This window comes from Choloepus didactylus, chromosome 16, assembly GCF_015220235.1.
Source record: "Choloepus didactylus isolate mChoDid1 chromosome 16, mChoDid1.pri, whole genome shotgun sequence".
In the NCBI taxonomy this organism is placed as follows: domain Eukaryota; kingdom Metazoa; phylum Chordata; class Mammalia; order Pilosa; family Megalonychidae; genus Choloepus; species Choloepus didactylus.
In genome coordinates, this window is record NC_051322.1 from 37,621,083 (window position 1) to 37,636,501 (window position 15,419).

Sequence of the window (15,419 nt, forward strand, 5' to 3'; positions counted from 1 at the left end):
AAATGCAAAAGTGGGTTCATTACAAATGTATTTAAAATCACTGGAGTAAGAAACAGAGAAATATGAAACTACTGAAAATATTAATAAAATCAATAATATAAGGACCTAGGTCATAATAGGCATACAATTACAGGAGATAAGGTGAATGCAAGGCAGGTAGTTGGAGCTCAATCCAGTAAAAAGCTGGAACCTCAAAGATTTCACCCTCAGTGAAAGGGTGGATTGGGAAAAAAAAAAAAATCTCCTGGCAGCATATTGAGATGATGGAGACATTGTTTTGTCTTGGCTAGACTGGGTAGAGAAAAAATAATAATGTAGTCTGAAAATTTGCAAACAGAGAGTCTTGCTGTTCATGTGTGTGCAGGTTCACAAATATAGCACATGGAAGGTTTTACATCTCCAAGTCAGGAAACTACCATAAAATTGATCCCAGGCCAGTGACAGCTAGGATGCTTGACAGAAACAAATACAAAGTTGTTCTGGATGGACATGTCCTCGAGCACAGCTACACAGGATTCCTGCAGAGAAGGTTGATAGTGAACTCAAAATCCCAAATTACAAAACCCACAAGAAAACAATTCACCATGAATGAGAGTCACCAAACACATGTTACAGTTGGGTTGAATCTCAGCCAATAAAACAATTTGATGGAAACTAAAAATAAAGTTTAAAATATTTTTAAAACATAACTGGATACATTTTTTAAAAATTGTCAAAAATAAACAGGCAGAATATATAATATAATTAAATGAAAGTTGTTAAAATCAAAGACAGAACCACTGAAATTATAAATAGGTAGACATGCTAAAAGGAAATTTTATGAAATGGAAGGTGAATCTGAGAAAACGATCCTGAATTCAGCAAGTAGTGGCAAAGAAATAGAAAATATGAAAGAGAGGCTTGAGAATTGAGCAAGAACTAAAAAAGTTAACCACTAACAGATGCATGTTTTAAAGACCTGCTAAAGATATGCTTCAGGAACAAGGAACTGAACCCAGATGTAAGGAGAGAAAGAGAGGGTCAATGTGAAAAAAGAAATTAGTGAATATATTTATAAACCTAAATAGATGTATAAAATAAAGGCAATCATATAATAATAAATAAGCATGAATAATTTGTGTCATATAAAAATAAGGCTGAAACTAAAATAAAAGACAATGATTATAAGTAAAATGACAGGAAGGTGATCAGAGTTAAAACCTTCCAAAGTCCTTGCATTTTTTGAGACTAGAGGAGAGAATTTTAGTTAACTGTATACTTTTAAAGTAACCATGTTAGAAATAGAAACTTATTTGTTTAAATGTTGGACATAAACCATAGAATTTACAAATTAGTAGTGGGAAAGGAAGGAGTAAATAAAAATTGTTAGTATAAAGTAAGGCAGAAAAGAAGGAGGAAAAGAAGGAAAAAATAAAGAAGAAGCATAATATATTAATATAAATATGTTGGGAATTACAATGAATGGAAGTGTATCTATCTCAGTACCTCAAAATAGGCGGGTATTGTCAATGTCATATTAAAGAAAATAATACAAATAACCTGCATTTGGCTTAAAAGGAACATATTATGACATAAGGATGCAGAAAGGTAGCAAAATCAAAGAATGGCCAAAACACACACAAAGACACACGAGCATACCAGGGAAACAAAAAGGAATAAAAATAAAGCAGTTATAACTGTATTAATATCAGACAAATAGATTTTAATGCAAGAAGTGTTACTAATGTGTAAACCTGTCACTTTATAATGAAAAAAACAAAATAACTTCTGGTTTCTGATCTGACATGTAAAGAGCTTGAAAGTCATCACTCCCATCATAATGACAATTAAAAAGCTGAAAAACTGGAAAACAATTCTTCTTGGATATATCAGAGAATCGAGGCCACAGGGCAAACTGCTGCCCTGAAATCTGTAAAGAGAGGCAGATACAGAGGAGGAACCCAGGAACAGAAGCCTGCCTGCTGGAGCCAGAACTGGTAGGAAGGAGCACTTACACTGTAATTAACAAATTGCTGGAGGCTCAAGGTGGACTAGTTAGGGAGTTAAAGAAAAAACTCTGGGGGACCATTTTAGGGAGATCCCTTGCTTTCGTGAATTTTACCTGCAAAAGTCCCACCAAGTTCCCATGGTGAACACTGGTGAAAACTACCCTCATGCTCCAGCAAGGGGAGGAGGGAAAAGCAATCATTCTGAAATAAACTCAGAATGTTCTGTTCTCCTTAACAAAGGCCTGCCCTCAAAAGAAACTATTTTACCAGAGCCTAACTGACATGGGGGAAGGGAAATATCCAATTCCAGCCCCTTCTAGCCTTTGTGGCTCAGCTAAGGTGTAGGAGGTAGGGAGGAGTGGGGGGCAGGGTACAGAGCTGAAAAACACTTGTGAAGGTCATATCCCAGGGGCCCAGGCCACTACAAGCAGACCTAATTGTAAGATGATAGAGTGTTGCCCTTCCCTCCACCACGACATCACTAGGAATCCCCCTGTAGAATAACAGCAGATTACAACAGAAAGAACTGCAAAGCTCAGACCTTATTTAAGAAGTCTCTAGGGAAGCCCAAAGACAACAGGGGAGACAAAAACAAAGATACCAGGGGAAATTTTAGCCTTTAATACCTGCAGCTGCAGAAAATGGTAAATAAAGCCTAACTCTAAGCCAGAAAAACATAAAACCTCACACTAAAGACCTGTTTACCTCAGTCCCTATCTACTAGGTTCGTGATGTCTGGCTTTCCACAAAAAACTACAAAGCATACTGATACGCAGAACAAAACAAAACAAAAAACCTCAATCTGAAGAGACAGAGCAAGCATCAGAACCAGACTCAGATATGGCAGAGATGTTGGAATTATAACCAGGAATTTAAAATAACCAGTTAATATGCTAAGGGCTTGTGCTGGTTTGGATATATCATGTCCCGCCAAAAGCCATGTTCTTTAATGCAGTCTTTTGAGGGCAGATGTGTTAGTGTTGATTAGACTGGAATTCTTTGATTGAGTGTTTCCATGGAGATGTGACTCAATCAACTGTGAGTGAAATGTTTGATTGGATAATTTAAGAATTGGAACACAATCCAGGATCAGCAGATGCCAGCCACTTGCCTTGGAGGTGTTACCCCGCCCATTCAGGGTAGGTGATAATTGGATCACTGGAGTTGTGTAAAGGAATTCAGACAGAAGGACCTCAGAGAAACTGAGAATGGCACTTTGAAGAGAGGCTGCAGCTTACAGAGACATTTTGCAGAGGGCCTTGAAAGCAGACTTTTGTTCCAGAGAAGCTAAGAGAGGACAAATGCCCAAGAGAAACATTTTGAACATTTTGAAAAACGCACAAGAGCTGAGAAAAATGTTGGAACACAACCCAGGATCAGCAGACGTGCCTTCCCAGCTAACAGAGGTTGTTGGATGCCATTGACCATCCTTCGGTGAAGGTACCCTATTTTTGGATACTTTATGGCCTTAAGACTGTAACTGTGTAACCAAATAAACCCCATTTATAAAAGCCAGTCCCTTTCTGGTGTTTTACACAACAGCAGCATTAGCAAACCAGAACAGGGCTCTAATGGAAACATGCAAGAACACATGGGTAACGTAAGCAAAGAGATGGAAATTCTAAGAAATAATAAAAAAGGAAATGCCAGAAATAAAAAATACTGAAACAGAAATGAAGAATATTTTCTATGGACTCACCAGCAGATTTAACCTTTACTGAGGAGGCAATCAGTGAGCTTGAAGATATATTGATAACAACTTCCAAAACTGAAATGCAAAGATAAAAAAAAAAAGTAATGAAAAAATGATCAAAAAGTTTTAAAATTCTAATGTATAGTATTCAAGACAAATGGAGGGGATTATAAAGAGAAAATTACAAATCCAAAATCCTACATAGTAGAAAAACTAAATAATACCTCTCTCAATAATTGTTGGATCAAAAAGTAATGCAGTTGTAGAAGATTTGAAAAACACATTTAACTTAAATAGAATACTGCAGTCAATTAGAACATAGACATTCTTTTCACAGGCACATGTTTATACTTTTTATTGATTTCTAATCTAATGGCAAAGAATGTGGTCTGTATGAGATTGGTTATTTGATATATTTAGAATTTTTCTTTGTGACTTAGAATGTGATAAATTTTTATAAAATGTTTAAGCTAGTGGTTATCTCTTAAAGAAAAGAGAAAAATTGGTAGAGATACAAAGCAGATTTTACCTGTATAAATAATATTTTATTTTTATAAAATTTCTGATCAACTATAGAAAATTTTAATATTTGATAATCTAGTTCATGGGTATACAGATCTTCATTACATTGTATTCTTTTATACATAAAGTAGTTCATAATTTTTAAAACACCTTTTCTTGTTTAATGTATTTGATGAAACTGTTTTTAAACTAATGCATTAATTGAAATATAGATAGTTTACAAGCCACTGGAAATAGGTGTTCTATTTCTATATTCATGAGAATATCAAGATTATTTAAAATGTATATATTAACAAGCTCATTTATGTCCAGAGCAGGGAAATTTGACAATTGATTTTTGGGGAAAGTAAGTTGAAGTCATTAGGGATATTAAGAATGGAAAAATTGTTTCAAATATGGCAAAGGCTCTCTTATCAAAAAGGGAAAGTACTTGTTTTTCAGGGGGCCTGGAGGACTAATTGGAAGATTAAGTAGGTTAAATTTCTGCTCAGTATAATAAGGTGTTTGTAACAACTGTAATTATTCAACTAAAAATGCTGCATTCGGAAATAGCAAACATGCATCACTTGAAGTACTCAAGTAGAATTATACTTTGGTAGAAAGTGAAATCCTGTTTTTGATTATTCATTCAGTTCACGAGTATCTATGGGCACTTATCTGGTTCCAAGCATTGTGCTAATGGAATGGTGAAAAGCTAGTTATTTCTACTCTGTGCTTATGTAGGCTTGGCCTGTCATTGCTTTGGCCAATGGGCCATGAGCAGATGAGACAACCTACTAGTTCTGGGCAGGACTTAAGAGGTATTGAGAGTGCTTCTGCCATTCCTAGGAGAAGAGCAGACCCCCAGGAAGTTTCCCAGGGGAATGAGGAACCTGTGGAGCAGACTTACACCCAACCCAGAGGCTGGAACCCAGGCCAGCCCTCCTACAGTTGGAAGTGGATCTGCCCCAGCTACCACACAGGCATATTGACTAGAAAAATTATGAATGCTGGTTACTCTAAGCCCCTGAGTTTGAGGTGGATTTTCATGTAGCATTATTTTAACAATAGCTGATCGATACAGCATATTAATGGAGCCTTTAGTAGTTCAGTATGGCTAGAGATGGAAAGCATTACCTGTTTGTGGATGAGGTGGTGAGTGATGAGAGAGAAATCTGCATATATTCACTCAATTGCTTTCTAACTCTAAGCTTTTATGCTGTGGAAACAATGAGAAACTTGTAAATACACAATAAAAAAATAAAGTAATTAAATTTGAAGACTACTAAATATTTTCAAATCTAGTCTTAACTGTAGTCAAACGTAGTCAGGAGTACATCAGGCTAAACAGATGGTGGCTCATTGACATCCAAACTATTATTAAACTCTCACTTGCAGGAGGTGGTCTGTACAGTTGAATTAACAGAATTTATGTGCCTATAGGGGACAGGGAAGATCACCACTGGAATATTTTACCAATTTTAACAATACTACCTTATTTTCTTTTGGTGCTACTGCTTTTCAGCATATGTTGAAATTTATTACACTTACAACAAATCCAGGAGGTAGACAGAAAAAGTATCATCATCACCATCTTGAATTTGAGTGAAGTATTATACAGAGACGTGAGATGACTGCCTCATTGGAGGCAATATTGGCACCTGGGTCAAGACCCTGTGTGTTTCAGTGTTTGTGCTGTACACATGGACTCTTGGTGCCACAGTCACCCATGGAAGAAACGTTGGCCATCAACAAATCTGAGGTTGGAAAGGACTTCTACTTCCAAAGTTTGAATTCTCTTTTCCATGTTCCCACCAAATGTTATGTTAAGCCTATGTTCAACCACTTCTTTTGATCAGGAACTCAACTGCTGAAAGCAGATAAGTTCAGTCTTTGGAGGGCTTTAATTATTAGAATTTTTTTCTTGCAATGAGATGAAATTTTACTCTCTAGTGTTTTCACCTATTGGTGCCATATATATCCATTGATAAAATTATATTACTCAATTTACAGATGACAAGTTTAAGGCTCAGTTAACTAATTTATCTAAGGCAATACAAGAAGTTACTGATTTAGATGTGACTAGAATCCATTCATTCTGCCACTCCAGTGCTTTCCTATTTCATTTCTCTTATGTGCCATGACCAAAGACCATCCTAGGCCAAGGATATACAGAATAGAATAAAATTTAATCTCTCCTCTCAAAGTGCTTGATGTTTGGAGCATTGTGGGTGTGGGGAACACAAAATTAAAAATTGCAGCAAATTGTGATAAGGACTATGGTAGTAGTATTCACGTTTTGGTAATGGGGTACCCATGATCCCTAAAGTCCCATTTGTCCTGGCATGAATACAGCAATCATGTTACCTAAACCTAAAATATAAGAATATAGTTTTTTTTCTAATTTATAAATGTATTTAAGGGAAACTCTAACAAAATATATGTAGTAAGTAAAATTTAATTGCAAATTTATTGAATCATCCTCATCCATATTAGAATTAATAAAAGTAATTCTCCTACAGATAATCCAGATTCCATTTTTTTTAACATGATAATATGTCCAATTACAGAAACTTTCTAGAGCTAGGCATTTTCCAGGCCCCTCGCTGGTTGCTGCCTGGACTAAGGCATTGAGGAGCAATGGGAAGTGTAATTGTCAGCTGGTATATGGGTCAGCCCCTGACCAACTGTCCATTAACTGTCCATTAACTTCTCTGGACTCAAATTACTCATCTATGATCTTTGATTTGATCTCTAAAGTCTCTTCCAGTATTAAAACCTCGTGATTTTCTGAATTATTACTAGCCTGATTTTTTATAGAATTCTTCTCTGAAAGCTTTAATTGCTTTTTAGCTACAAACTTTTTTTTTTTTCTTTAGGGCATGACCCCTTCTTTGGGAATCATCTCATTCCACAAATGACTGTGGGTATTTCAGGCTCTAAGACAACAGAACTTGGGATACAATTGTTTGCAAACCAGACATAAAGCTCTGAGATAATCAAGAAATCTTGTTGGAGGGATGGGTGTTTAGAAAAGTTCCTTACTAATCATATCCTAGTGCCAACACACATTTCCTAGCTCATCAGTCGGGTTTTGTTGCATTTTGATAATTTTGAATATTTAATAGATGCTGACTAATCTGCTGAGAGCCAGTGCAAGGAAGATCATGTCAAAACTGAAAGACATGAGAAAGTAGCATTAAGAATGCTCACGATCTTCAGTTTGACAAGAGCTGTCTTCGATTATGTTCATCAGGAACTGGCATTGAGGAAGTATAAAGAAAGCTCTCTACCATTCTTCAACTACTCCCTTCAGTGCCCCTCTCACTTCTGCATACCCAACACCAGACTCTAATACAGGTCTCCTTTAACATCAGTGTTAAAAATGGGTTCCCTTCAGGTATTTCTCAGATCACACCATGAAGCTATCACTTAGTTCATCTAGAAATGACACATTTTAAGAAATGAATTTAATTCTAGTAAATCTAAATATGATCTAAATATGCAAACCAAAAAGGAAACCGCTTTACCAAAGAAAACCATAATTCAGAAACCAAGCAAAAATAATTTTGAGTTGCCAAAACAGATGTCAAAAAACCCATATAATAAAGTTCATATATGCTATTAACAAGAAAGAACATCAGGTTCTCATGCTGTCTGTTTGGTATTAGGCTCAGAAATAATATGCTGGTTACTGTTTTTTTTCAGTTTGTGGCTTTGGAGCCAATATTACAAAAAGTGAGTTTCTAGAAGCAAATGTTTTTATAGTAAAATAAATTAACAACAGATAATTTGGGAGCAATAAAAAAAGATTTTAAAATATAAGTTGAAAATTTAAAAAAAAACTAGAAGCATGTAAGTCTGAGGCTATTTGCTATAAAGGCAAGCATTTCTAAAGGTAAGTGCAATAATGGATATTCATAAATTACATTATTAAATTATCACAAAATTATAGATTATGTTTTGGATTTTTTGCTAAAGAAGTCAAAAAGTCTGCAGTTAAAAATTTTCTACAAAATAACCATTTTTAAAGGGTGTTTTAAGAATAAATTTCCATTGACACAGAAAAAAATCTAGATGATTCATGAACTGTATAAAAATCTATAAAAGATCAGAGACCAATCAAAATGCCTTTAGTAATTCTGTATATATGAGATGTAACTGTGAGATTACATCTGTACTTATCTGTACGTGTGTGTATCTCACATCTTCAACTTGATTAATTGGGGGAATATGGGGTCCATAGGTTTACCACACAGGATTAATTGTTCCATAATGATGCAAAAGACATAGAACCACTGTAGCCCCTAACCTTGAAGACCTTACACTTTAATTTATGCACATGTTTAAAAGAGAATCTAGACTCAAAACTGAGGCTTGAGTTGTCAGATTTCACTGCCATCCCTTTAATCATGTCACCTCTTTAGGTTTCTCTCATAAACAGCAAGTGTTCCTTATCAAATCATGCTGAAAAATCTATTTACTCACCAATGTGATATGTAGAAATTAAGATTTATATTTATAATTTATGTTTTTTAGGTGAAAGGACAATTTCATGAACAAATCTTCCGAATGTAGAAAAAGAAAACCACACAATTTATAGTCGACATAAATGTACCAAGAAAAAAGGCTAAAGTATACTTTTAATGAAAATAGCTGAAAAACAGAATGTTATTTATGACCTCGACATGTATCAGTTTACTAATTGCCATTGATTCATAGCATTTCCTTCATTTCCATTTTTGTGACAGACAATGCCAGAGCTTTGTAACTTGTAATTATAGCTGGGCCACTGTGCAAACAAAACTTTTACAGTGGTTCTTAGCAGAAACTGTGCAATCAAATCCATAAATGTTTCCACTTAATAACCATGTAAATTACTATAAACATGAATATTTAAATTTAGAAAGGACTTTAGAAGTCACTTATTTCAATTCCCTCAGTTGACAAATATGGACACTGAGGTTCAGAGGAGGTATGTGGCTTTTCAAGGTTACATGAATTCTAAAGGCCAAAGCTGGAATGATCACGCACTGTGCCCATGAGTCATTCCTGAAGTCCTATAGCAACCTGGCTATATTACCTCTCCTAAAGGCCACCTTTGTGGACAATGCATAGCCCGGGTCTACCTATGAATGGAACATTTGTTATCTGTGTATTACCTTCTTGACTGTGACAATGATCTTTTGATTAAAAGAATTTTAGTTGAAAACCAGTACACTTGAATGAACAGTGGATCAAAAACTCAGATTTTTCCTAAAGAGTTACGTTGTCCATATTTTGATCCATTAGGAAAGGATTTAGATGATATAATGAAAGACACTATTGCATTCTGTTTGTCATCTTGGTGAATTATCAAAGTAGTAAGATCAAGAGATTCAGCCTGTATCACTTCCTGTAACTCCTGTAGAGCTTTATCATAAAGAAGGGACCAGGTTAAGAATAAGCTACTCAGTATTTTTCCTATGTTTTTTGTGATATGTGGCATTAGACAAAATATTTATTGTCTCTGAGATTCACTCTCTCCCATTTTTTTAAATAAAGAGCTTGGATTAAATGTTATTTAAAACATTTTCTGTTCTAAAAAATCTATCATTTTCAAAACTGGATCATTCATTCAACAGTGAACTATTATGTATTGGACACTGATTATGCTCTCTGAACGTGCTAGTAGCTATGAAAGGTTCAAGCTAGTTTGAAAAAATATTTCTTGCCTTCAAGGAACTTGCAATTTAGTAGTAATGGCAAGATGCACCTGGTTGGCTAAGAGAAAATGTCATTCATGCATCATAAAGGTAGCTCTGAACTAAGTGTTAAGAATGAAAATTCAGACAAAAGGAGACAGAGAAGGATAAAACAGGGGACCAGGTGCCAATAAGCTGTTAATTTCACTGAGGAGGTACATTTACACACACAAACTCTGGTGTCCTAGTCTGTGAAAAGAAAAACAAGTGGGTGATAACATCTGTCATCAAAGATATTCTAGGAGTGGGATGTTTTGATGAGAAAGCCAGAGATAATTTTTCCTTTGATTTGTCTCTTTTCTTCCTTCATTAACATAGCTATATTATGATACTAAAATTTTTCTCTGTGCTCCTTTTTTGGAGGGAAGTCAGAAAGGGAGGGTGACTCGGGGTGTGTTCAGAGCAGTTTATCTGGAAAGGTAAAGCAAATGGAAAGCTGGGTTCCTGAAACTAATTCTAGGCGTACGGGAGAATCTTGATGTTTCTTTCTAGATCATTCTCATGCTTTTCATCCCAGATATATACGAAAAAACGGGAAGAAGACTTATCCAGAAATAAGGACATGAATTTGGCTGGAGTGATCCATAGACTCTGAGCATTGTAGACAAGATGCTGTAGAAAATCACTTGGGAAATAGCAGTAGTCCTTTAATTACTTACTTCATAGCCAATATGTTAACATTTTAAATAGGTCAGTTAATCTCCTTTATAAGATGAAAATATCCTTGAGGTGAGTGACTATGTCTTCTTTTATGTCACTGTCTATGGTATCTAGTTAGATGTGTTGTGGGTGCTTCTTTATTATGTAACTTTCATCAATCAATTGTGGAAGAAGAGAATATATCCAGTGTTTTAGGTCTGAGATGCCTGGCAAACTTCCTTTCTCAGAAAGCTATTCTTAGTCCTAAGAGTCTTCAAAGGCCCTAGAAAATAAGTGTTTTACATTTCATTTGAAACTCAGAGACAGATGGAGTTAGGAGAACTGAACTTCTCCATTAGAAATCAATTCTGCAATTAGGCTGCAGAACTGCTAAAATGCTCTCAATTCTAAGGGACTTGGGTTATTCTTTGGACCAACTACTGGTAAATAGCATGCTGATTTCTATTCAGTGAGCAACTGGAGACAAACTGTGACCAAAATAATTGGAAAATATATTGCCCCAGAGCCTTTAAGTGCCTTCAAAGGAGCAAACTTCTCATCAACAGAATTTGATGAGGAGCTACTTTTTATAGGATTGTTCTGGAGAATGTTTGTTAAGCTTATTTGTTTACTAGCATTCTCTGAATTCCTTTCAATGCAAATGAGAATGATAATGAACATCACATTCAGAAACTGCTCAAGTAATAGGGCATCTATGTTGGACTGACAGTTTTAAACTAAATGATGAGTCCACCTGCTAGACTAACAAGTACCTTTGTGCCAAAGAAATCAAAAGACATGTTTTTCCTGCCAGGCTCCTAGGTCAAAAATTTTGCACCCTGCTTTCTGCTTTGACTCAAAACTGTTTGACTCCCAAAGGCTCTACAGATAAACACAGCTTCAAACTCTAAACATAATATTTCTCTGAGTAGCCCTGACAGTTATCTAGGGTCTTCCAGTTTATTATCCAAACATGTTGTTCTCTCATCGTGCATCAATTCAAGTTTCAAATGAAAGCTAAAATATTTTATCTAATGAAAATTCAAAATGTATTTTATCAGTAATATTTTAATGGGCTTATAAACTGAGTTCCTCAAAAGATAAAAACAGTTTTAAAACTATTTTACATGGTTTTCTCCTTCCATAATACAGGAAAACCACATTTATGATAATTTGCAGATGGATATTACTTTTCTTTGCAGGTATCCAATTTTGGTTTCAGTCTCAAGTTGCTTTTCTGGGAAACCCAAAGTGCTTCCTGGTAGAATGATTGATTGTATTATTTAGGGCAGGTTTCATGCCAAAGTATGATAGAAGTCTGCCTTTATAGCTACTGATGCTTTAACTCCTGATCATTTTCCTCCTTTAATCTTAACATGAAATTCACAGATAAAGGGTTGAGCTGTGGAGTATTAAAAGAACAGGTAGGACACAGGTGAAACAGTCATTTTTGTCTAAAATGCTACAATGGTCTAATCCAGCTAAACATCATCTCATTAAACTAGAGGAAGTGAATAGGACCAGCAAATTGACCATAACACTAGTGCCAGTGCTATGTAACATACGAGCCATTTCTCCCCTCTGAGAGAATACCAATCAGGAGCCACTTCTACCAATTAGTGTCAAAATGCTGGATGACTTCACCTTGTTAGTTTTGGTAGTTAACAAGGATTATTGCTTCTTTCACTTTTGTCCCTTGTGAGACCATAGAAAATGTAGCCTAAATAGCAACACTCCAGTGGTTCCAGGGAGGTCATTATGAAAGTTGAATTGTGAAGTCAAGTTATTCATGTGGGTAGGGCGTTGTCACAACTGACCAGTGAGAAGATGCCACAACTGTTCTCTTGAATTGGTCATCGGCCCAGTTTCTGTTCCCACCTTGATTTAGCGCTCCACTTATAGGTAAGACAAACAATGTGTGGTTATAAGAGTCAGTTAGCAGTGGGAATTACGTAGAGTCAAGTTGGCTGAATCTTGGATGGTTTTAGCTAAATGTCTATAGGAACTCTCAATGTGAGTGCAGTCGTATTAGGGAATTCAGCATTCATGTTGTTGAATCTGAGGTCGTATATCCAAAGATATGTTGGCCAGCCTTACTGTCCAGTCCCCTCCAAACCTCCATTTCTGACCTTCCTCATTTGTCTGCAATGGCCAGACTGTTTCGTTAAGGGTACAGAGTACAGTGGTGACAACTCTAGTAACATTTCTAACCAGACGCTTATCTAACTTTGAGTAAAGAAAGGCAATTCAGAGTTTGAGTCACTTTAGGGAGAACTGCAATTACTAATATGTTTTCACAGGAGATGATTGGGGTAAATGCTAGCTGAATATATAGACAGTGTCTATGACATCTATGGATTTGTATTTATTCTCTTACATTTAAACCTTATAAATCAGAATGATGTTTTAAATAATCCCCAAAGCTATATCCTCTGTTTATCTTATAAATAATATAGTCTTGAAATATGGCAACACCTCTGGAATTCTACAAATCAGACTCTCCAAGATACACTGAGAAACTTTCAGGAAGACAGATAGACAAACAAACAAACAAATAATTTTTAAATTTAAAAAACAGCAACTGTAGAACAAAGGTACTTGGTTAAAAATATGCAAATAAATGATCTTTTGAGAAGCATGTTTAATAATTCTCTCTATCCAAAGAGAGTCATGAGTTATACTTTCTCTATAATAAAAAAAAAAAATACTAGTCAATATATTTGCTGGTAATAGCTCTCTGTATATAATTTTGATGAATATGTGCTAGCCTGCACCTTTGGTAGAGGACTTGTTAAGAATATATGGTTGGGAAATATCTTTACACTTATTAATATTAGAGAGCTGGTGTCACACCTCCAGCTTGGACTCATGATTATTTATAAGTACTACTGCAAACATTGGCAATAACTCAAAGAATTTTCCCAAGATCTTCTGAATTTTACATGACTTCCTGTTTGAAAGTTTGCTCGTGATGTTTGGCAATATAGACTTCTGTGACAATTCTTAGATTTCTTTCTGCGATGATCCTCAGAATGGTGGACCGTCATGAAGATTGTATATCCTTGGGAATCTACCACAGAATAGTAAAGCTTGAACAGGGCTTAAGACATCCTAAGTAATCTGCAGAAATAAGCTTCGTGACTATTTGTTAACGATATCATTTACTTTTTAAAATATCCTTTTTCAAGGTTGTGTCCTATTCAGTCATATATATCATCTCATTCAGCTTTTCTTGGAGCTTTACTTAGGCTAAATTGACTTAGTGAAGAGGTACCAGCTAATAGCTTCATCAAGGGCTCCACATGCATGTTGATCTCCCTAGTCATCATTTCAGAAATTTTCCAAATTTAATCATAAGATAAATGACGCCATTGTTTTCCATAAGCCGGGTGATATCCTCACCAAACTGTTGATTCCCTTTGGAACAGTTAAATCTCTAAACAGTGGTTCATAGTGCAAATGAATTATGAACTTTTATTAATGTAATGGTTTTATCACATGAGTTAATCTTAAACGGAGTGCAGTGACCTAAATCTGACAAATGACTGGTCCCCACAGCCTGTTAGGAGAATAGTGACATCCTAGCCTGTGCCTTCAGTTCTGTTTGCCTTAAGACAGAATGAAAGCCTCTTAAAATGTAAATCTCAGAGAGTAGACTGATACATAAAAATTTTCAACAAGCCACAAAGCTGTTATTTTAATTTTAGTGTCTTTTTAGGATCTATAGTGAAAGCTGTAACTATTTATCTGTAGGATTTAAGAGTAATGGTGTAATACTTGACATACTTAGCATTACATACATTATCCTTGAAATCAGAAAAGATTTTTTGCTTAAAACTTTTTGTAAACAAATTCTTACAAAAGTATTTTTATTTGTTATCTTAAAATATCTGTCTTCTAATATTGACAGATTTTCTGCAGTTTTTAACTTTAGCAATGAAAAAAAGTCAGACAGTAAGCCCCAAGTTATTTTCTAAATAATAAAAAGAATTCATTTCGTAACGTTTCATTGAGCCTCTATTTGCATATGAGGCTGGACACAAGGAAATCTAGTGACGAAGCGGAGACTGGACTTCCACCTCACAGAGCTTGGTCTAGGGCAGAAGGCAAATGCGAAGCAAAACAAAAGCCTAAAAGAACAATTGCAAGTTTGCAAAGAGAACCTGGTCAGATATGAAGGATTAAGGTTAGTAAAGGCTTTAAGTTAAGATCTGAGCATGAGTTCATGAGGCAAGTAGAGGGGGGACATAAAAACTATTCTGGCTGTAGGACATGGCACGTGGAGATATCTGTAGCAGGAAATTGACTGATTTGGCTGAGAGATGTTCTGTACAGCTCAGAGAGGGGGTATATGGGAGCCATGTGTCAAGATGGGCTAACAAGGTCACTTTGATCATTGCAAGCCAGTTTGAGCATTCTGAATTTTATTTCAGGAGTAATGGGAAGCCATTTATGGAGAGTAATAAAATCCAGGTTGTATTTTTTTAATGCTTGTCCTGGAGCAGTATAGAGAAAGAACTGTAAGGAGACAAGGTGGAAAAATGTTTAAGAGTCCCTTGCAGAATTCCAGGCAATGATGGCAGTCTGACCAAGTGGATGGAGAGAAGTGGCATACTTCAGAGTCGTTTCAGAGTTAGAAATAAGATTTGGGGAAATGTTCCAGAATTATGAACTTGGAAATATTGTTATAGTCTAGCCATGGTCTGATATTTTAGTATTTTTTGTAATCAAATTATATGTTGCTGTTTGGTGTAATAATTTTGTTCTAAAAACATTTTTCCCCAAATTTTCATGAAAACCACTCAGTTTATTTATGTGCCATTAGTATGACTGTACTGGTATGCTAACTGACTC

General features: G+C 35.5%; 1 protein-coding gene across 1 annotated transcript in view; it reads left to right on the forward strand.

Moving 5' to 3' along the window:
• RIT2 (Ras like without CAAX 2) overlaps nt 1-15,419 on the forward strand; it is a 410,741-nt gene that overhangs the window by 148,698 nt on the left and 246,624 nt on the right. The gene's annotated exons all lie outside the window — the stretch shown is intronic.